This window comes from Cyanistes caeruleus, chromosome 11, assembly GCF_971803275.1.
Source record: "Cyanistes caeruleus chromosome 11, bCyaCae1.hap1.1, whole genome shotgun sequence".
Taxonomy (NCBI): Eukaryota; Metazoa; Chordata; class Aves; order Passeriformes; family Paridae; genus Cyanistes; species Cyanistes caeruleus.
Genome location: NC_141711.1, coordinates 23,606,085 through 23,627,397, shown reverse-complemented (window position 1 = coordinate 23,627,397; position 21,313 = coordinate 23,606,085). Strand labels below are relative to the sequence as shown.

At 50.3% G+C, this 21,313-nt stretch overlaps 1 long non-coding RNA gene across 1 annotated transcript; it reads right to left on the bottom strand.

The window, feature by feature from the left end:
* Positions 1-5,637: 5,637 nt before the first annotated feature.
* LOC147651160 (uncharacterized) lies at positions 5,638-12,958 on the bottom strand. The gene is made up of 9 exons (XR_015274833.1): positions 12,788-12,958; positions 12,460-12,693; positions 12,030-12,168; positions 9,653-11,930; positions 9,325-9,558; positions 8,895-9,033; positions 6,518-8,795; positions 6,190-6,423; positions 5,638-5,898 (listed from the first exon to the last, which is right to left on the bottom strand). It is a non-coding gene; the product is annotated as an uncharacterized LOC147651160 (long non-coding RNA).
* Between the last annotated feature and the right edge of the window lie 8,355 nt (positions 12,959-21,313).

The following is a 21,313-nucleotide window of genomic DNA, read 5'->3' as shown; positions in this document are numbered from 1 at the left end:
AGAATCTTTCGTTTCCACCTCCATCTCTTCCTCTGTCTCGTACATATCCACATCCATCTCTTCCTCTCCAGTATCCTCTGCGTCCACTTCCATGGCTTCTTCTCTATCAGTCTGTGTATCGACGTCCGTCTCCTCCTCTCCGTCTGTGCCAGCCTGCAGAGGTAGCAAAATTCCCCACCCTGTCCCACAGAGCTCCAGCCCAGCCAGGCAGCTGCGGGGTGTCCGCCTTCGTGGAATAGTACCATACCTCTTTTGGAACAAATGCAGACATCCTGCAGGGATGGAGAGCAAAATCCAAGCGATGGGGAGCTTTGGGGACTGCTGGGGGAATCAGGGAGCAGGTGGCAACAAGGTGATGGGGGTAGGCTTGGAGCAGGGTGAAGAGCGTGCTGGCACAAGGAGCCAAGGGTTGTGTTGTGGCCGTTGCTGGATGCTGGAAGTTCTAGCTGGAGCGTGCACTGTGACATCACCGCCAGGAGTTGAGGCCCAGGCTGAAGTGGACAACGGAGACCGTAGAATGAATGATGGAATCCCTGGGTGCTTGGGCTTGGAAGGGACCCTAAAGACCATCTTGTTCCAAGCGGAGCGATCTTCGCCCAGAATAGGTTGCTCAGAGCCCCGCTCCCAGCTGGCCTTGGATGTTGCCAAGGATGGAGCATCCCCAGCCTCTGTGCACAGCCCGGGCCAGTGCCCCAGCAGCCGGAGTGGAAAAGAGCAGCTTCTTTAGATCCAACTTCAAGCTCACTCCTGCAGTTGAAAGGCTTCTCCTCTCTGTGCCCATCTTTCCTAGAGCTGCAGGGAGGCCTCGCCAGCCCCCTTCTCTTTCCAGGCTGAGCATCCCCAGCCCCACACGGACAGCAGTCCGATGCGTGGCAGTCAAGGCTAAAGGGTAGCAAATGGCTACATCAGGAAGTGAGAGATGGAAGCTTTTGGAGATGGAAGCTTTACCTCTAAATGTAGAAAAGAAAGCAAAGTGGAGGGGGAAATGGTGGGACTCTGGCTCTGTTCTAACTGGCGAAGATTTTCTTTTCTTCTTTTCTGTCGTGCTAACCCAAGTTTTGTTGTTTGAAAGGAGGTTTAGCAAAATATCCATCGTCTTCTCCACTGCTGAAACACTGAACAACACCTGGGCAGGCTGAGGATGCAGAGCAAAACCTGCAAATATCTACTGCTGATCGTGATCCTGGGGAATGCAGCTAAAGCCAGCCAAAAGCAATTTCTGGAAAGTCAAGCCTGCTTTACGTTTTCTGGAGTTTGGTTGTGCCAACTTCACCAGTCATTTCTAAAAAAGGAAAAGAAACTCCAAGCAAAAGAGAGAAAAACACAAAGAAACCAACCCAAAGAAACCAATCAAACAAACAGATAAAACACCCCCAATCAAACCAAAGGCAATGAGAAGTTAGGACTAGTTGTAAGGATATCACAGCAGGCGAATGGCTGCTTCCTACTTGGATCACCATCCAAAGCCACCTAGAACAACTTCTCCAAAACATATCCAACAGGAGAAATGGAAAAAGTGATCCATGGCAGCTCTGCATTGTGGTGAAGGATGAGCATGCAGTGGTCCAGATGCAGCACTGCCCACCCTCCAGGCTGCTGTTTGCTCTGCTGAAAGACTCTTGCAGGACTGTGGCCCCTCTCCATGCAATGGAAATCATTGCCACAGCTCTCAGTTGAGGCACTGGCATTTCCAGAGCCAGATTCAGGCACAATCCTACTGCCTGCTGAGCCTCTGGGAAAGCTGCTGAGCATCTTCAGGCCTAGAAGCACAAAAGAGCTCAGGCTCTCCCCGAACTGGGTTTTCAGGGCAGCTTTCCATATCTCTGCAAGATTTCTTCATCCCTCAACACGTCTGACTTTATTATGTCCAACGATGCATTTGGGTTTCTTCCGTCCTCTTGTGTGCCCGTGAGTAACCTTCCACGTGGATGAAGGAGATTGTGTACAGGACAATTGATTGCGGCATTGCCATTTGGCTTCACTGTCACTCAGTTGAACACGGTCCTTATCTAAGAAGGACTTCCAAGAAATGGGTAGGAGTTTTGGCTGTGAGAGGAGCAGAAAGCACATTTTCTACAGCAAATTGCTAGCTGATGCACTTTCCTCCCTGCCAAAATAGTGATTGCCATTCATCTTCCTGGGAAGAATGTAAAGACCCATTCAGAGTTGCCAGGTTCAGCTGGCCTGTGGCTTTGTGTGCCTCATTTCACATGTCCAATTTCAAGGGCCACTAAAAGAGGCTCATGTTTGCCTTGCTACCCACAAGTGCTGTAGGTATTTCCAGGAGAAGAGGGAAAACATCGCTGTCCTGTGGTGTGGTAAAAATGCCACCACAACTGTGATTGTGTGAGCAAAGCCAGCCAGTGCTTTTTGGGGCAGCAGCAGCAGCTGAGAGTGTGGCAGAGCGGTTTTGATACTCTTTTTAGAGTCCTGCAAACATTGTTCCCGAAACAACCCACAGCTTTGCAAACGTGCCCGAAGAAAATGCAAAGAGAACTGGGGTGTGAAAATCAAAGACTGTTTATCTGTAGAAGAAAAGGAACAAGAATGAACTACACCACATATTTACACTGTAAGAATATTGGTAACAACAACAACAACAACAAACTATAGAACCTATTTACCTGAGAACAGCTCTAACAAAACTCTATGAAACGTATTTACAGGCAACTTAAACAAACTCTAAAACTTCTATCCTGAACACAACAACTGTAAAACGTATGTACAGCAGGGTGGCATCTGTGTCTGTGATGTCCCTAAGTCCTGGAAGAAAAACAAGTAGCACGGTCAGTGCAGTCAGGCACGGAAGGGTGTTCCATGTGCTGCCGGGCTGGGACACTGGCCCAGTGGGACTCTGCTGCCAGAAGGGAGCCTGGCTGGGGGCTGTGGCCCAGGCACTGGAACAGGGCTTGTATGGCCCACAGCAAGCCCAGGCCAGGCCAGGGATGGCCAGCAGAATCCAGTGCATGGGCTAGCGTGTCCCTGAGCAGGAAGTGCCCAGCCCGGCCCCAGGCTGGCAGCAGGGGACCCACTCTGCCTGTGGGGAGCACCTGCCTGTTCTGCTGCTGGCATCGGTCTTCATCCCAAGACCATGTCTTCCTCCTTGTCTTTTAGATCAATATCCATCTCTTCAATAGAATCTTTCGTTTCCACCTCCATCTCTTCCTCTGTCTCGTACATATCCACATCCATCTCTTCCTCTCCAGTATCCTCTCCGTCCACTTCCATGGCTTCTTCTCTATCAGTCTGTGTATCGACGTCCGTCTCCTCCTCTCGGTCTGTGCCAGCCTGCAGAGGTAGCAAAATTTCCCACGCTGTCCCACAGAGCTCCAGCCCAGCCAGGCAGCTGCGGGGTGTCCGCCTCCGTGGAATAGTACCATACCTCTTTTGGAACAAATGCAGACATCCTGCAGGGATGGAGAGCAAAATCCAAGCGATGGGGAGCTTTGGGGACTGCTGGGGGAATCAGGGAGCAGGTGGCAACAAGGTGACGGGGGTAGGCTTGGAGCAGGGTGAAGAGCGTGCTGGCACAAGGAGCCAAGGGTTGTGTTGTGGCCGTTGCTGGATGCTGGAAGTTCTAGCTGGAGCGTGCACTGTGACATCACCGCCAGGAGTTCAGGCCCAGGCTGAAGTGGACAACGGAGACCGTAGAATGAATGATGGAATCCCTGGGTGCTTGGGCTTGGAAGGGACCCTAAAGACCATCTTGTTCCAAGCGGAGCAATCTTCGCCCAGAATAGGTTGCTCAGAGCCCCGCTCCCAGCTGGCCTTGGATGTTGCCAAGGATGGAGCATCCCCAGCCTCTGTGCACAGCCCGGGCCAGTGCCCCAGCAGCCGGAGTGGAAAAGAGCAGCTTCTTTAGATCCAACTTCAAGCTCACTCCTGCAGTTGAAAGGCTTCTCCTCTCTGTGCCCATCTTTCCTAGAGCTGCAGGGAGGCCTCGCCAGCCCCCTTCTCTTTCCAGGCTGAGCATCCCCAGCCCCACACGGACAGCAGTCCGATGCGTGGCAGTCAAGGCTAAAGGGTAGCAAATGGCTACATCAGAAAGTGAGAGATGGAAGCTTTTGGAGATGGAAGCTTTACCTCTAAATGTAGAAAAGAAAGAGAAGTGGAGGGGGAAATGGTGGGACTCTGGCTCTGTTCTAACTGGCGAAGATTTTCTTTTCTTCTTTTCTGTCGTGCTAACCCAAGTTTTGTTGTTTGAAAGGAGGTTTAGCAAAATATCCATCGTCTTCTCCACTGCTGAAACACTGAACAACATCTGGGCAGGCTGAGGATGCAGAGCAAAACCTGCAAATATCTACTGCTGATCGTGATCCTGGGGAATGCAGCTAAAGCCAGCCAAAAGCAATTTCTGGAAAGTCAAGCCTGCTTTACGTTTTCTGGAGTTTGGTTGTGCCAACTTCACCAGTCATTTCTAAAAAAGGAAAAGAAACTCCAAGCAAAAGAGAGAAAAACACAAAGAAACCAACCCAAAGAAACCAATCAAACAAACAGATAAAACACCCCCAATCAAACCAAAGGCAATGAGAAGTTAGGACTAGTTGTAAGGATATCACAGCAGGCGAATGGCTGCTTCCTACTTGGATCACCATCCAAAGCCACCTAGAACAACTTCTCCAAAACATATCCAACAGGAGAAATGGAAAAAGTGATCCATGGCAGCTCTGCATTGTGGTGAAGGATGAGCATGCAGTGGTCCAGATGCAGCACTGCCCACCCTCCAGGCTGCTGTTTGCTCTGCTGAAAGACTCTTGCAGGACTGTGGCCCCTCTCCATGCAATGGAAATCATTGCCACAGCTCTCAGTTGAGGCACTGGCATTTCCAGAGCCAGATTCAGGCACAATCCTACTGCCTGCTGAGCCTCTGGGAAAGCTGCTGAGCATCTTCAGGCCTAGAAGCACAAAAGAGCTCAGGCTCTCCCCGAACTGGGTTTTCAGGGCAGCTTTCCATATCTCTGCAAGATTTCTTCATCCCTCAACACGTCTGACTTTATTATGTCCAACGATGCATTTGGGTTTCTTCCGTCCTCTTGTGTGCCCGTGAGTAACCTTCCACGTGGATGAAGGAGATTGTGTACAGGACAATTGATTGCGGCATTGCCATTTGGCTTCACTGTCACTCAGTTGAACACGGTCCTTATCTAAGAAGGACTTCCAAGAAATGGGTAGGAGTTTTGGCTGTGAGAGGAGCAGAAAGCACATTTTCTACAGCAAATTGCTAGCTGATGCACTTTCCTCCCTGCCAAAATAGTGATTGCCATTCATCTTCCTGGGAAGAATGTAAAGACCCATTCAGAGTTGCCAGGTTCAGCTGGCCTGTGGCTTTGTGTGCCTCATTTCACATGTCCAATTTCAAGGGCCACTAAAAGAGGCTCATGTTTGCCTTGCTACCCACAAGTGCTGTAGGTATTTCCAGGAGAAGAGGGAAAACATCGCTGTCCTGTGGTGTGGTAGAAATGCCACCACAACTGTGATTGTGTGAGCAAAGCCAGCCAGTGCTTTTTGGGGCAGCAGCAGCAGCTGAGAGTGTGGCAGAGCGGTTTTGATACTCTTTTTAGAGTCCTGCAAACATTGTTCCCGAAACAAGCCACAGCTTTGCAAATGTGCCCGAAGAAAATGCAAAGAGAACTGGGGTGTGAAAATCAAAGACTGTTTATCTGTAGAAGAAAAGGAACAAGAATGAACTACACCACATATTTACACTGTAAGAATATTGGTAACAACAACAACAACAACAAACTATAGAACCTATTTACCTGAGAACAGCTCTAACAAAACTCTATGAAACGTATTTACAGGCAACTTAAACAAACTCTAAAACTTCTATCCTGAACACAACAACTGTAAAACATATGTACAGCAGGGTGGCATCTGTGTCTGTGATGTCCCTAAGTCCTGGAAGAAAAACAAGTAGCACGGTCAGTGCAGTCAGGCACGGAAGGGTGTTCCATGTGCTGCCGGGCTGGGACACTGGCCCAGTGGGACTCTGCTGCCAGAAGGGAGCCTGGCTGGGGGCTGTGGCCCAGGCACTGGAACAGGGCTTGTATGGCCCACAGCAAGCCCAGGCCAGGCCAGGGATGGCCAGCAGAATCCAGTGCATGGGCTAGCGTGTCCCTGAGCAGGAAGTGCCCAGCCCGGCCCCAGGCTGGCAGCAGGGGACCCACTCTGCCTGTGGGGAGCACCTGCCTGTTCTGCTGCTGGCATCGGTCTTCATCCCAAGACCATGTCTTCCTCCTTGTCTTTTAGATCAATATCCATCTCTTCAATAGAATCTTTCGTTTCCACCTCCATCTCTTCCTCTGTCTCGTACATATCCACATCCATCTCTTCCTCTCCAGTATCCTCTCCGTCCACTTCCATGGCTTCTTCTCTATCAGTCTGTGTATCGACGTCCGTCTCCTCCTCTCCGTCTGTGCCAGCCTGCAGAGGTAGCAAAATTCCCCACCCTGTCCCACAGAGCTCCAGCCCAGCCAGGCAGCTGCGGGGTGTCCGCCTTCGTGGAATAGTACCATACCTCTTTTGGAACAAATGCAGACATCCTGCAGGGATGGAGAGCAAAATCCAAGCGATGGGGAGCTTTGGGGACTGCTGGGGGAATCAGGGAGCAGGTGGCAACAAGGTGACGGGGGTAGGCTTGGAGCAGGGTGAAGAGCGTGCTGGCACAAGGAGCCAAGGGTTGTGTTGTGGCCGTTGCTGGATGCTGGAAGTTCTAGCTGGAGCGTGCACTGTGACATCACCGCCAGGAGTTGAGGCCCAGGCTGAAGTGGACAACGGAGACCGTAGAATGAATGATGGAATCCCTGGGTGCTTGGGCTTGGAAGGGACCCTAAAGACCATCTTGTTCCAAGCGGAGCGATCTTCGCCCAGAATAGGTTGCTCAGAGCCCCGCTCCCAGCTGGCCTTGGATGTTGCCAAGGATGGAGCATCCCCAGCCTCTGTGCACAGCCCGGGCCAGTGCCCCAGCAGCCGGAGTGGAAAAGAGCAGCTTCTTTAGATCCAACTTCAAGCTCACTCCTGCAGTTGAAAGGCTTCTCCTCTCTGTGCCCATCTTTCCTAGAGCTGCAGGGAGGCCTCGCCAGCCCCCTTCTCTTTCCAGGCTGAGCATCCCCAGCCCCACACGGACAGCAGTCCGATGCGTGGCAGTCAAGGCTAAAGGGTAGCAAATGGCTACATCAGGAAGTGAGAGATGGAAGCTTTTGGAGATGGAAGCTTTACCTCTAAATGTAGAAAAGAAAGCAAAGTGGAGGGGGAAATGGTGGGACTCTGGCTCTGTTCTAACTGGCGAAGATTTTCTTTTCTTCTTTTCTGTCGTGCTAACCCAAGTTTTGTTGTTTGAAAGGAGGTTTAGCAAAATATCCATCGTCTTCTCCACTGCTGAAACACTGAACAACACCTGGGCAGGCTGAGGATGCAGAGCAAAACCTGCAAATATCTACTGCTGATCGTGATCCTGGGGAATGCAGCTAAAGCCAGCCAAAAGCAATTTCTGGAAAGTCAAGCCTGCTTTACGTTTTCTGGAGTTTGGTTGTGCCAACTTCACCAGTCATTTCTAAAAAAGGAAAAGAAACTCCAAGCAAAAGAGAGAAAAACACAAAGAAACCAACCCAAAGAAACCAATCAAACAAACAGATAAAACACCCCCAATCAAACCAAAGGCAATGAGAAGTTAGGACTAGTTGTAAGGATATCACAGCAGGCGAATGGCTGCTTCCTACTTGGATCACCATCCAAAGCCACCTAGAACAACTTCTCCAAAACATATCCAACAGGAGAAATGGAAAAAGTGATCCATGGCAGCTCTGCATTGTGGTGAAGGATGAGCATGCAGTGGTCCAGATGCAGCACTGCCCACCCTCCAGGCTGCTCTTTGCTCTGCTGAAAGACTCTTGCAGGACTGTGGCCCCTCTCCATGCAATGGAAATCATTGCCACAGCTCTCAGTTGAGGCACTGGCATTTCCAGAGCCAGATTCAGGCACAATCCTACTGCCTGCTGAGCCTCTGGGAAAGCTGCTGAGCATCTTCAGGCCTAGAAGCACAAAAGAGCTCAGGCTCTCCCCGAACTGGGTTTTCAGGGCAGCTTTCCATATCTCTGCAAGATTTCTTCATCCCTCAACACGTCTGACTTTATTATGTCCAACGATGCATTTGGGTTTCTTCCGTCCTCTTGTGTGCCCGTGAGTAACCTTCCACGTGGATGAAGGAGATTGTGTACAGGACAATTGATTGCGGCATTGCCATTTGGCTTCACTGTCACTCAGTTGAACACGGTCCTTATCTAAGAAGGACTTCCAAGAAATGGGTAGGAGTTTTGGCTGTGAGAGGAGCAGAAAGCACATTTTCTACAGCAAATTGCTAGCTGATGCACTTTCCTCCCTGCCAAAATAGTGATTGCCATTCATCTTCCTGGGAAGAATGTAAAGACCCATTCAGAGTTGCCAGGTTCAGCTGGCCTGTGGCTTTGTGTGCCTCATTTCACATGTCCAATTTCAAGGGCCACTAAAAGAGGCTCATGTTTGCCTTGCTACCCACAAGTGCTGTAGGTATTTCCAGGAGAAGAGGGAAAACATCGCTGTCCTGTGGTGTGGTAGAAATGCCACCACAACTGTGATTGTGTGAGCAAAGCCAGCCAGTGCTTTTTGGGGCAGCAGCAGCAGCTGAGAGTGTGGCAGAGCGGTTTTGATACTCTTTTTAGAGTCCTGCAAACATTGTTCCCGAAACAAGCCACAGCTTTGCAAATGTGCCCGAAGAAAATGCAAAGAGAACTGGGGTGTGAAAATCAAAGACTGTTTATCTGTAGAAGAAAAGGAACAAGAATGAACTACACCACATATTTACACTGTAAGAATATTGGTAACAACAACAACAACAACAAACTATAGAACCTATTTACCTGAGAACAGCTCTAACAAAACTCTATGAAACGTATTTACAGGCAACTTAAACAAACTCTAAAACTTCTATCCTGAACACAACAACTGTAAAACGTATGTACAGCAGGGTGGCATCTGTGTCTGTGATGTCCCTAAGTCCTGGAAGAAAAACAAGTAGCACGGTCAGTGCAGTCAGGCACGGAAGGGTGTTCCATGTGCTGCCGGGCTGGGACACTGGCCCAGTGGGACTCTGCTGCCAGAAGGGAGCCTGGCTGGGGGCTGTGGCCCAGGCACTGGAACAGGGCTTGTATGGCCCACAGCAAGCCCAGGCCAGGCCAGGGATGGCCAGCAGAATCCAGTGCATGGGCTAGCGTGTCCCTGAGCAGGAAGTGCCCAGCCCGGCCCCAGGCTGGCAGCAGGGGACCCACTCTGCCTGTGGGGAGCACCTGCCTGTTCTGCTGCTGGCATCGGTCTTCATCCCAAGACCATGTCTTCCTCCTTGTCTTTTAGATCAATATCCATCTCTTCAATAGAATCTTTCGTTTCCACCTCCATCTCTTCCTCTGTCTCGTACATATCCACATCCATCTCTTCCTCTCCAGTATCCTCTCCGTCCACTTCCATGGCTTCTTCTCTATCAGTCTGTGTATCGACGTCCGTCTCCTCCTCTCCGTCTGTGCCAGCCTGCAGAGGTAGCAAAATTCCCCACCCTGTCCCACAGAGCTCCAGCCCAGCCAGGCAGCTGCGGGGTGTCCGCCTTCGTGGAATAGTACCATACCTCTTTTGGAACAAATGCAGACATCCTGCAGGGATGGAGAGCAAAATCCAAGCGATGGGGAGCTTTGGGGACTGCTGGGGGAATCAGGGAGCAGGTGGCAACAAGGTGACGGGGGTAGGCTTGGAGCAGGGTGAAGAGCGTGCTGGCACAAGGAGCCAAGGGTTGTGTTGTGGCCGTTGCTGGATGCTGGAAGTTCTAGCTGGAGCGTGCACTGTGACATCACCGCCAGGAGTTGAGGCCCAGGCTGAAGTGGACAACGGAGACCGTAGAATGAATGATGGAATCCCTGGGTGCTTGGGCTTGGAAGGGACCCTAAAGACCATCTTGTTCCAAGCGGAGCGATCTTCGCCCAGAATAGGTTGCTCAGAGCCCCGCTCCCAGCTGGCCTTGGATGTTGCCAAGGATGGAGCATCCCCAGCCTCTGTGCACAGCCCGGGCCAGTGCCCCAGCAGCCGGAGTGGAAAAGAGCAGCTTCTTTAGATCCAACTTCAAGCTCACTCCTGCAGTTGAAAGGCTTCTCCTCTCTGTGCCCATCTTTCCTAGAGCTGCAGGGAGGCCTCGCCAGCCCCCTTCTCTTTCCAGGCTGAGCATCCCCAGCCCCACACGGACAGCAGTCCGATGCGTGGCAGTCAAGGCTAAAGGGTAGCAAATGGCTACATCAGGAAGTGAGAGATGGAAGCTTTTGGAGATGGAAGCTTTACCTCTAAATGTAGAAAAGAAAGCAAAGTGGAGGGGGAAATGGTGGGACTCTGGCTCTGTTCTAACTGGCGAAGATTTTCTTTTCTTCTTTTCTGTCGTGCTAACCCAAGTTTTGTTGTTTGAAAGGAGGTTTAGCAAAATATCCATCGTCTTCTCCACTGCTGAAACACTGAACAACACCTGGGCAGGCTGAGGATGCAGAGCAAAACCTGCAAATATCTACTGCTGATCGTGATCCTGGGGAATGCAGCTAAAGCCAGCCAAAAGCAATTTCTGGAAAGTCAAGCCTGCTTTACGTTTTCTGGAGTTTGGTTGTGCCAACTTCACCAGTCATTTCTAAAAAAGGAAAAGAAACTCCAAGCAAAACAGAGAAAAACACAAAGAAACCAACCCAAAGAAACCAATCAAACAAACAGATAAAACACCCCCAATCAAACCAAAGGCAATGAGAAGTTAGGACTAGTTGTAAGGATATCACAGCAGGCGAATGGCTGCTTCCTACTTGGATCACCATCCAAAGCCACCTAGAACAACTTCTCCAAAACATATCCAACAGGAGAAATGGAAAAAGTGATCCATGGCAGCTCTGCATTGTGGTGAAGGATGAGCATGCAGTGGTCCAGATGCAGCACTGCCCACCCTCCAGGCTGCTCTTTGCTCTGCTGAAAGACTCTTGCAGGACTGTGGCCCCTCTCCATGCAATGGAAATCATTGCCACAGCTCTCAGTTGAGGCACTGGCATTTCCAGAGCCAGATTCAGGCACAATCCTACTGCCTGCTGAGCCTCTGGGAAAGCTGCTGAGCATCTTCAGGCCTAGAAGCACAAAAGAGCTCAGGCTCTCCCCGAACTGGGTTTTCAGGGCAGCTTTCCATATCTCTGCAAGATTTCTTCATCCCTCAACACGTCTGACTTTATTATGTCCAACGATGCATTTGGGTTTCTTCCGTCCTCTTGTGTGCCCGTGAGTAACCTTCCACGTGGATGAAGGAGATTGTGTACAGGACAATTGATTGCGGCATTGCCATTTGGCTTCACTGTCACTCAGTTGAACACGGTCCTTATCTAAGAAGGACTTCCAAGAAATGGGTAGGAGTTTTGGCTGTGAGAGGAGCAGAAAGCACATTTTCTACAGCAAATTGCTAGCTGATGCACTTTCCTCCCTGCCAAAATAGTGATTGCCATTCATCTTCCTGGGAAGAATGTAAAGACCCATTCAGAGTTGCCAGGTTCAGCTGGCCTGTGGCTTTGTGTGCCTCATTTCACATGTCCAATTTCAAGGGCCACTAAAAGAGGCTCATGTTTGCCTTGCTACCCACAAGTGCTGTAGGTATTTCCAGGAGAAGAGGGAAAACATCGCTGTCCTGTGGTGTGGTAAAAATGCCACCACAACTGTGATTGTGTGAGCAAAGCCAGCCAGTGCTTTTTGGGGCAGCAGCAGCAGCTGAGAGTGTGGCAGAGCGGTTTTGATACTCTTTTTAGAGTCCTGCAAACATTGTTCCCGAAACAAGCCACAGCTTTGCAAACGTGCCCGAAGAAAATGCAAAGAGAACTGGGGTGTGAAAATCAAAGACTGTTTATCTGTAGAAGAAAAGGAACAAGAATGAACTACACCACATATTTACACTGTAAGAATATTGGTAACAACAACAACAACAACAAACTATAGAACCTATTTACCTGAGAACAGCTCTAACAAAACTCTATGAAACGTATTTACAGGCAACTTAAACAAACTCTAAAACTTCTATCCTGAACACAACAACTGTAAAACGTATGTACAGCAGGGTGGCATCTGTGTCTGTGATGTCCCTAAGTCCTGGAAGAAAAACAAGTAGCACGGTCAGTGCAGTCAGGCACGGAAGGGTGTTCCATGTGCTGCCGGGCTGGGACACTGGCCCAGTGGGACTCTGCTGCCAGAAGGGAGCCTGGCTGGGGGCTGTGGCCCAGGCACTGGAACAGGGCTTGTATGGCCCACAGCAAGCCCAGGCCAGGCCAGGGATGGCCAGCAGAATCCAGTGCATGGGCTAGCGTGTCCCTGAGCAGGAAGTGCCCAGCCCGGCCCCAGGCTGGCAGCAGGGGACCCACTCTGCCTGTGGGGAGCACCTGCCTGTTCTGCTGCTGGCATCGGTCTTCATCCCAAGACCATGTCTTCCTCCTTGTCTTTTAGATCAATATCCATCTCTTCAATAGAATCTTTCGTTTCCACCTCCATCTCTTCCTCTGTCTCGTACATATCCACATCCATCTCTTCCTCTCCAGTATCCTCTGCGTCCACTTCCATGGCTTCTTCTCTATCAGTCTGTGTATCGACGTCCGTCTCCTCCTCTCCGTCTGTGCCAGCCTGCAGAGGTAGCAAAATTCCCCACCCTGTCCCACAGAGCTCCAGCCCAGCCAGGCAGCTGCGGGGTGTCCGCCTTCGTGGAATAGTACCATACCTCTTTTGGAACAAATGCAGACATCCTGCAGGGATGGAGAGCAAAATCCAAGCGATGGGGAGCTTTGGGGACTGCTGGGGGAATCAGGGAGCAGGTGGCAACAAGGTGACGGGGGTAGGCTTGGAGCAGGGTGAAGAGCGTGCTGGCACAAGGAGCCAAGGGTTGTGTTGTGGCCGTTGCTGGATGCTGGAAGTTCTAGCTGGAGCGTGCACTGTGACATCACCGCCAGGAGTTCAGGCCCAGGCTGAAGTGGACAACGGAGACCGTAGAATGAATGATGGAATCCCTGGGTGCTTGGGCTTGGAAGGGACCCTAAAGACCATCTTGTTCCAAGCGGAGCGATCTTCGCCCAGAATAGGTTGCTCAGAGCCCCGCTCCCAGCTGGCCTTGGATGTTGCCAAGGATGGAGCATCCCCAGCCTCTGTGCACAGCCCGGGCCAGTGCCCCAGCAGCCGGAGTGGAAAAGAGCAGCTTCTTTAGATCCAACTTCAAGCTCACTCCTGCAGTTGAAAGGCTTCTCCTCTCTGTGCCCATCTTTCCTAGAGCTGCAGGGAGGCCTCGCCAGCCCCCTTCTCTTTCCAGGCTGAGCATCCCCAGCCCCACACGGACAGCAGTCCGATGCGTGGCAGTCAAGGCTAAAGGGTAGCAAATGGCTACATCAGGAAGTGAGAGATGGAAGCTTTTGGAGATGGAAGCTTTACCTCTAAATGTAGAAAAGAAAGCAAAGTGGAGGGGGAAATGGTGGGACTCTGGCTCTGTTCTAACTGGCGAAGATTTTCTTTTCTTCTTTTCTGTCGTGCTAACCCAAGTTTTGTTGTTTGAAAGGAGGTTTAGCAAAATATCCATCGTCTTCTCCACTGCTGAAACACTGAACAACACCTGGGCAGGCTGAGGATGCAGAGCAAAACCTGCAAATATCTACTGCTGATCGTGATCCTGGGGAATGCAGCTAAAGCCAGCCAAAAGCAATTTCTGGAAAGTCAAGCCTGCTTTACGTTTTCTGGAGTTTGGTTGTGCCAACTTCACCAGTCATTTCTAAAAAAGGAAAAGAAACTCCAAGCAAAAGAGAGAAAAACACAAAGAAACCAACCCAAAGAAACCAATCAAACAAACAGATAAAACACCCCCAATCAAACCAAAGGCAATGAGAAGTTAGGACTAGTTGTAAGGATATCACAGCAGGCGAATGGCTGCTTCCTACTTGGATCACCATCCAAAGCCACCTAGAACAACTTCTCCAAAACATATCCAACAGGAGAAATGGAAAAAGTGATCCATGGCAGCTCTGCATTGTGGTGAAGGATGAGCATGCAGTGGTCCAGATGCAGCACTGCCCACCCTCCAGGCTGCTCTTTGCTCTGCTGAAAGACTCTTGCAGGACTGTGGCCCCTCTCCATGCAATGGAAATCATTGCCACAGCTCTCAGTTGAGGCACTGGCATTTCCAGAGCCAGATTCAGGCACAATCCTACTGCCTGCTGAGCCTCTGGGAAAGCTGCTGAGCATCTTCAGGCCTAGAAGCACAAAAGAGCTCAGGCTCTCCCCGAACTGGGTTTTCAGGGCAGCTTTCCATATCTCTGCAAGATTTCTTCATCCCTCAACACGTCTTTATTATGGACTTTATTATGTCCAACGATGCATTTGGGTTTCTTCCGTCCTCTTGTGTGCCCGTGAGTAACCTTCCACGTGGATGAAGGAGATTGTGTACAGGACAATTGATTGCGGCATTGCCATTTGGCTTCACTGTCACTCAGTTGAACACGGTCCTTATCTAAGAAGGACTTCCAAGAAATGGGTAGGAGTTTTGGCTGTGAGAGGAGCAGAAAGCACATTTTCTACAGCAAATTGCTAGCTGATGCACTTTCCTCCCTGCCAAAATAGTGATTGCCATTCATCTTCCTGGGAAGAATGTAAAGACCCATTCAGAGATGCCAGGTTCAGCTGGCCTGTGGCTTTGTGTGCCTCATTTCACATGTCCAATTTCAAGGGCCACTAAAAGAGGCTCATGTTTGCCTTGCTACCCACAAGTGCTGTAGGTATTTCCAGGAGAAGAGGGAAAACATCGCTGTCCTGTGGTGTGGTAGAAATGCCACCACAACTGTGATTGTGTGAGCAAAGCCAGCCAGTGCTTTTTGGGGCAGCAGCAGCAGCTGAGAGTGTGGCAGAGCGGTTTTGATACTCTTTTTAGAGTCCTGCAAACATTGTTCCCGAAACAACCCACAGCTTTGCAAACGTGCCCGAAGAAAATGCAAAGAGAACTGGGGTGTGAAAATCAAAGACTGTTTATCTGTAGAAGAAAAGGAACAAGAATGAACTACACCACATATTTACACTGTAAGAATATTGGTAACAACAACAACAACAACAAACTATAGAACCTATTTACCTGAGAACAGATCTAACAAAACTCTATGAAACGTATTTACAGACAACTTAAACAAACTCTAAAACTTCTATCCTGAACACAACAACTGTAAAACAGCAGGGTGGCATCTGTGTCTGTGATGTCCTTAAGTCCTGGAAGAAAAACAAGTAGCACGGTCAGTGCAGTCAGGCACGGAAGGGTGTTCCATGTGCTGCCGGGCTGGGACACTGGCCCAGTGGGACTCTGCTGCCAGAAGGGAGCCTGGCTGGGGGCTGTGGCCCAGGCACTGGAACAGGGCTTGTATGGCCCACAGCAAGCCCAGGCCAGGCCAGGGATGGCCAGCAGAATCCAGTGCATGGGCTAGCGTGTCCCTGAGCAGGAAGTGCCCAGCCCGGCCCCAGGCTGGCAGCAGGGGACCCACTCTGCCTGTGGGGAGCACCTGCCTGTTCTGCTGCTGGCATCGGTCTTCATCCCAAGACCATGTCTTCCTCCTTGTCTTTTAGATCAATATCCATCTCTTCAATAGAATCTTTCGTTTCCACCTCCATCTCTTCCTCTGTCTCGTACATATCCACATCCATCTCTTCCTCTCCAGTATCCTCTGCGTCCACTTCCATGGCTTCTTCTCTATCAGTCTGTGTATCGACGTCCGTCTCCTCCTCTCCGTCTGTGCCAGCCTGCAGAGGTAGCAAAATTTCCCACCCTGTCCCACAGAGCTCCAGCCCAGTCAGGCAGCTGCGGGGTGTCCGCCTCCGTGGAATAGTAGCATACCTCTTTTGGAACAAATGCAGACATCCTGCAGGGATGGAGAGCAAAATCCAAGCGATGGGGAGCTTTGGGGACTGCTGGGGGAATCAGGGAGCAGGTGGCAACAAGGTGACGGGGGTAGGCTTGGAGCAGGGTGAAGAGCGTGCTGGCACAAGGAGCCAAGGGTTGTGTTGTGGCCGTTGCTGGATGCTGGAAGTTCTAGCTGGAGCGTGCACTGTGACATCACCGCCAGGAGTTCAGGCCCAGGCTGAAGTGGACAACGGAGACCGTAGAATGAATGATGGAATCCCTGGGTGCTTGGGCTTGGAAGGGACCCTAAAGACCATCTTGTTCCAAGCGGAGCAATCTTCGCCCAGAATAGGTTGCTCAGAGCCCCGCTCCCAGCTGGCCTTGGATGTTGCCAAGGATGGAGCATCCCCAGCCTCTGTGCACAGCCCGGGCCAGTGCCCCAGCAGCCGGAGTGGAAAAGAGCAGCTTCTTTAGATCCAACTTCAAGCTCACTCCTGCAGTTGAAAGGCTTCTCCTCTCTGTGCCCATCTTTCCTAGAGCTGCAGGGAGGCCTCGCCAGCCCCCTTCTCTTTCCAGGCTGAGCATCCCCAGCCCCACACGGACAGCAGTCCGATGCGTGGCAGTCAAGGCTAAAGGGTAGCAAATGGCTACATCAGGAAGTGAGAGATGGAAGCTTTTGGAGATGGAAGCTTTACCTCTAAATGTAGAAAAGAAAGAGAAGTGGAGGGGGAAATGGTGGGACTCTGGCTCTGTTCTAACTGGCGAAGATTTTCTTTTCTTCTTTTCTGTCGTGCTAACCCAAGTTTTGTTGTTTGAAAGGAGGTTTAGCAAAATATCCATCGTCTTCTCCACTGCTGAAACACTGAACAACACCTGGGCAGGCTGAGGATGCAGAGCAAAACCTGCAAATATCTACTGCTGATCGTGATCCTGGGGAATGCAGCTAAAGCCAGCCAAAAGCAATTTCTGGAAAGTCAAGCCTGCTTTACGTTTTCTGGAGTTTGGTTGTGCCAACTTCACCAGTCATTTCTAAAAAAGGAAAAGAAACTCCAAGCAAAAGAGAGAAAAACACAAAGAAACCAACCCAAAGAAACCAATCAAACAAACAGATAAAACACCCCCAATCAAACCAAAGGCAATGAGAAGTTAGGACTAGTTGTAAGGATATCACAGCAGGCGAATGGCTGCTTCCTACTTGGATCACCATCCAAAGCCACCTAGAACAACTTCTCCAAAACATATCCAACAGGACAAATGGAAAAAGTGATCCATGGCAGCTCTGCATTGTGGTGAAGGATGAGCATGCAGTGGTCCAGATGCAGCACTGCCCACCCTCCAGGCTGCTGTTTGCTCTGCTGAAAGACTCTTGCAGGACTGTGGCCCCTCTCCATGCAATGGAAATCATTGCCACAGCTCTCCGTTGAGGCACTGGCATTTCCAGAGCCAGATTCAGGCACAATCCTACTGCCTGCTGAGCCTCTGGGAAAGCTGCTGAGCATCTTCAGGCCTAGAAGCACAAAAGAGCTCAGGCTCTCCCCGAACTGGGTTTTCAGGGCAGCTTTCCATATCTCTGCAAGATTTCTTCATCCCTCAACACGTCTGACTTTATTATGTCCAACGATGCATTTGGGTTTCTTCCGTCCTCTGGTGTGCCCGTGAGTAACCTTCCACGTGGATGAAGGAGATTGTGTACAGGACAATTGATTGCGGCATTGCCATTTGGCTTCACTGTCACTCAGTTGAACACGGTCCTTATCTAAGAAGGACTTCCAAGAAATGGGTAGGAGTTTTGGCTGTGAGAGGAGCAGAAAGCACATTTTCTACAGCAAATTGCTAGCTGATGCACTTTCCTCCCTGCCAAAATAGTGATTGCCATTCATCTTCCTGGGAAGAATGTAAAGACCCATTCAGAGATGCCAGGTTCAGCTGGCCTGTGGCTTTGTGTGCCTCATTTCACATGTCCAATTTCAAGGGCCACTAAAAGAGGCTCATGTTTGCCTTGCTACCCACAAGTGCTGTAGGTATTTCCAGGAGAAGAGGGAAAACATCGCTGTCCTGTGGTGTGGTAGAAATGCCACCACAACTGTGATTGTGTGAGCAAAGCCAGCCAGTGCTTTTTGGGGCAGCAGCAGCAGCTGAGAGTGTGGCAGAGCGGTTTTGATACTCTTTTTAGAGTCCTGCAAACATTGTTCCCGAAACAAGCCTCAGCTTTGCAAACGTGCCCAAAGAAAATGCAAAGAGAACTGGGGTGTGAAAATCAAAGACTGTTTATTTGTAGAAGAAAAGGAACAAGAATGAACTACACCACATATTTACACTGTAAGAATATTGGTAACAACAACAACAACAACAAACTATAGAACCTATTTACCTAAGAACAGCTCTAACAAAACTCTATGAAACGTATTTACAGGCAACTTAAACAAACTCTAAAACTTCTATCCTGAACACAACAACTGTAAAACGTATGTACAGCAGGGTGGCATCTGTGTCTGTGATGTCCCTAAGTCCTGCAAGAAAAACAAGTAGCACGGTCAGTGCAGTCAGGCACGGAAGGGTGTTCCATGTGCTGCCGGGCTGGGACACTGGCCCAGTGGGACTCTGCTGCCAGAAGGGAGCCTGGCTGGGGGCTGTGGCCCAGGCACTGGAACAGGGCTTGTGTGGCCCACAGCAAGCCCAGGCCAGGCCAGGGATGGCCAGCAGAATCCAGTGCATGGGCTAGCGTGTCCCTGAGCAGGAAGTGCCCAGCCCGGCCCCAGGCTGGCAGCAGGGGACCCACTCTGCCTGTGGGGAGCACCTGCCTGTTCTGCTGCTGGCATCGGTCTTCATCCCAAGACCATGTCTTCCTCCTTGTCTTTTAGATCAATATCCATCTCTTCAATAGAATCTTTCGTTTCCACCTCCATCTCTTCCTCTGTCTCGTACATATCCACATCCATCTCTTCCTCTCCAGTATCCTCTCCGTCCACTTCCATGGCTTCTTCTCTATCAGTCTGTGTATCGACGTCCGTCTCCTCCTCTCCGTCTGTGCCAGCCTGCAGAGGTAGCAAAATTTCCCACCCTGTCCCACAGAGCTCCAGCCCAGCCAGGCAGCTGCGGGGTGTCCGCCTCCGTGGAATAGTACCATACCTCTTTTGGAACAAATGCAGACATCCTGCAGGGATGGAGAGCAAAATCCAAGCGATGGGGAGCTTTGGGGACTGCTGGGGGAATCAGGGAGCAGGTGGCAACAAGGTGACAGGGGTAGGCTTGGAGCAGGGTGAAGAGCGTGCTGGCACAAGGATCCAAGGGTTGTGTTGTGGCCGTTGCTGGATGCTGGAAGTTCTAGCTGGAGCGTGCACTGTGACATCACCGCCAGGAGTTCAGGCCCAGGCTGAAGTGGACAACGGAGACCGTAGAATGAATGATGGAATCCCTGGGTGCTTGGGCTTGGAAGGGACCCTAAAGACCATCTTGTTCCAAGCGGAGCAATCTTCGCCCAGAATAGGTTGCTCAGAGCCCCGCTCCCAGCTGGCCTTGGATGTTGCCAAGGATGGAGCATCCCCAGCCTCTGTGCACAGCCCGGGCCAGTGCCCCAGCAGCCGGAGTGGAAAAGAGCAGCTTCTTTAGATCCAACTTCAAGCTCACTCCTGCAGTTGAAAGGCTTCTCCTCTCTGTGCCCATCTTTCCTAGAGCTGCAGGGAGGCCTCGCCAGCCCCCTTCTCTTTCCAGGCTGAGCATCCCCAGCCCCACACGGACAGCAGTCCGATGCGTGGCAGTCAAGGCTAAAGGGTAGCAAATGGCTACATCAGAAAGTGAGAGATGGAAGCTTTTGGAGATGGAAGCTTTACCTCTAAATGTAGAAAAGAAAGAAAAGTGGAGGAGGAAATGGTGGGACTCTGGCTCTGTTCTAACTGGCGAAGATTTTCTTTTCTTCTTTTCTGTCGTGCTAACCCAAGTTTTGTTGTTTGAAAGGAGGTTTAGCAAAATATCCATCGTCTTCTCCACTGCTGAAACACTGAACAACACCTGGGCAGGCTGAGGATGCAGAGCAAAACCTGCAAATATCTACTGCTGATCGTGATCCTGGGGAATGCAGCTAAAGCCAGCCAAAAGCAATTTCTGGAAAGTCAAGCCTGCTTTACGTTTTCTGGAGTTTGGTTGTGCCAACTTCACCAGTCATTTCTAAAAAAGGAAAAGAAACTCCAAGCAAAAGAGAGAAAAACACAAAGAAACCAACCCAAAGAAACCAATCAAACAAACAGATAAAACACCCCCAATCAAACCAAAGGCAATGAGAAGTTAGGACTAGTTGTAAGGATATCACAGCAGGCGAATGGCTGCTTCCTACTTGGATCACCATCCAAAGCCACCTAGAACAACTTCTCCAAAACATATCCAACAGGAGAAATGGAAAAAGTGATCCATGGCAGCTCTGCATTGTGGTGAAGGATGAGCATGCAGTGGTCCAGATGCAGCATTGCCCACCCTCCAGGCTGCTGTTTGCTCTGCTGAAAGACTCTGCCACAGCTCTCAGTTGAGGCACTGGCATTTCCAGAGCCAGATTCAGGCACAATCCTACTGCCTGCTGAGCCTCTGGGAAAGCTGCTGAGCATCTTCAGGCCTAGAAGCACAAAAGAGCTCAGGCTCTCCCCGAACTGGGTTTTCAGGGCAGCTTTCCATATCTCTGCAAGATTTCTTCATCCCTCAACACGTCTGACTTTATTATGTCCAACGATGCATTTGGGTTTCTTCCGTCCTCTGGTGTGCCCGTGAGTAACCTTCCACGTGGATGAAGGAGATTGTGTACAGGACAATTGATTGCGGCATTGCCATTTGGCTTCACTGTCACTCAGTTGAACACGGTCCTTATCTAAGAAGGACTTCCAAGAAATGGGTAGGAGTTTTGGCTGTGAGAGGAGCAGAAAGCACATTTTCTACAGCAAATTGCTAGCTGATGCACTTTCCTCCCTGCCAAAATAGTGATTGCCATTCATCTTCCTGGGAAGAATGTAAAGACCCATTCAGAGATGCCAGGTTCAGCTGGCCTGTGGCTTTGTGTGCCTCATTTCACATGTCCAATTTCAAGGGCCACTAAAAGAGGCTCATGTTTGCCTTGCTACCCACAAGTGCTGTAGGTATTTCCAGGAGAAGAGGGAAAACATCGCTGTCCTGTGGTGTGGTAGAAATGCCACCACAACTGTGATTGTGTGAGCAAAGCCAGCCAGTGCTTTTTGGGGCAGCAGCAGCAGCTGAGAGTGTGGCAGAGCGGTTTTGATACTCTTTTTAGAGTCCTGCAAACATTGTTCCCGAAACAAGCCTCAGCTTTGCAAACGTGCCCAAAGAAAATGCAAAGAGAACTGGGGTGTGAAAATCAAAGACTGTTTATTTGTAGAAGAAAAGGAA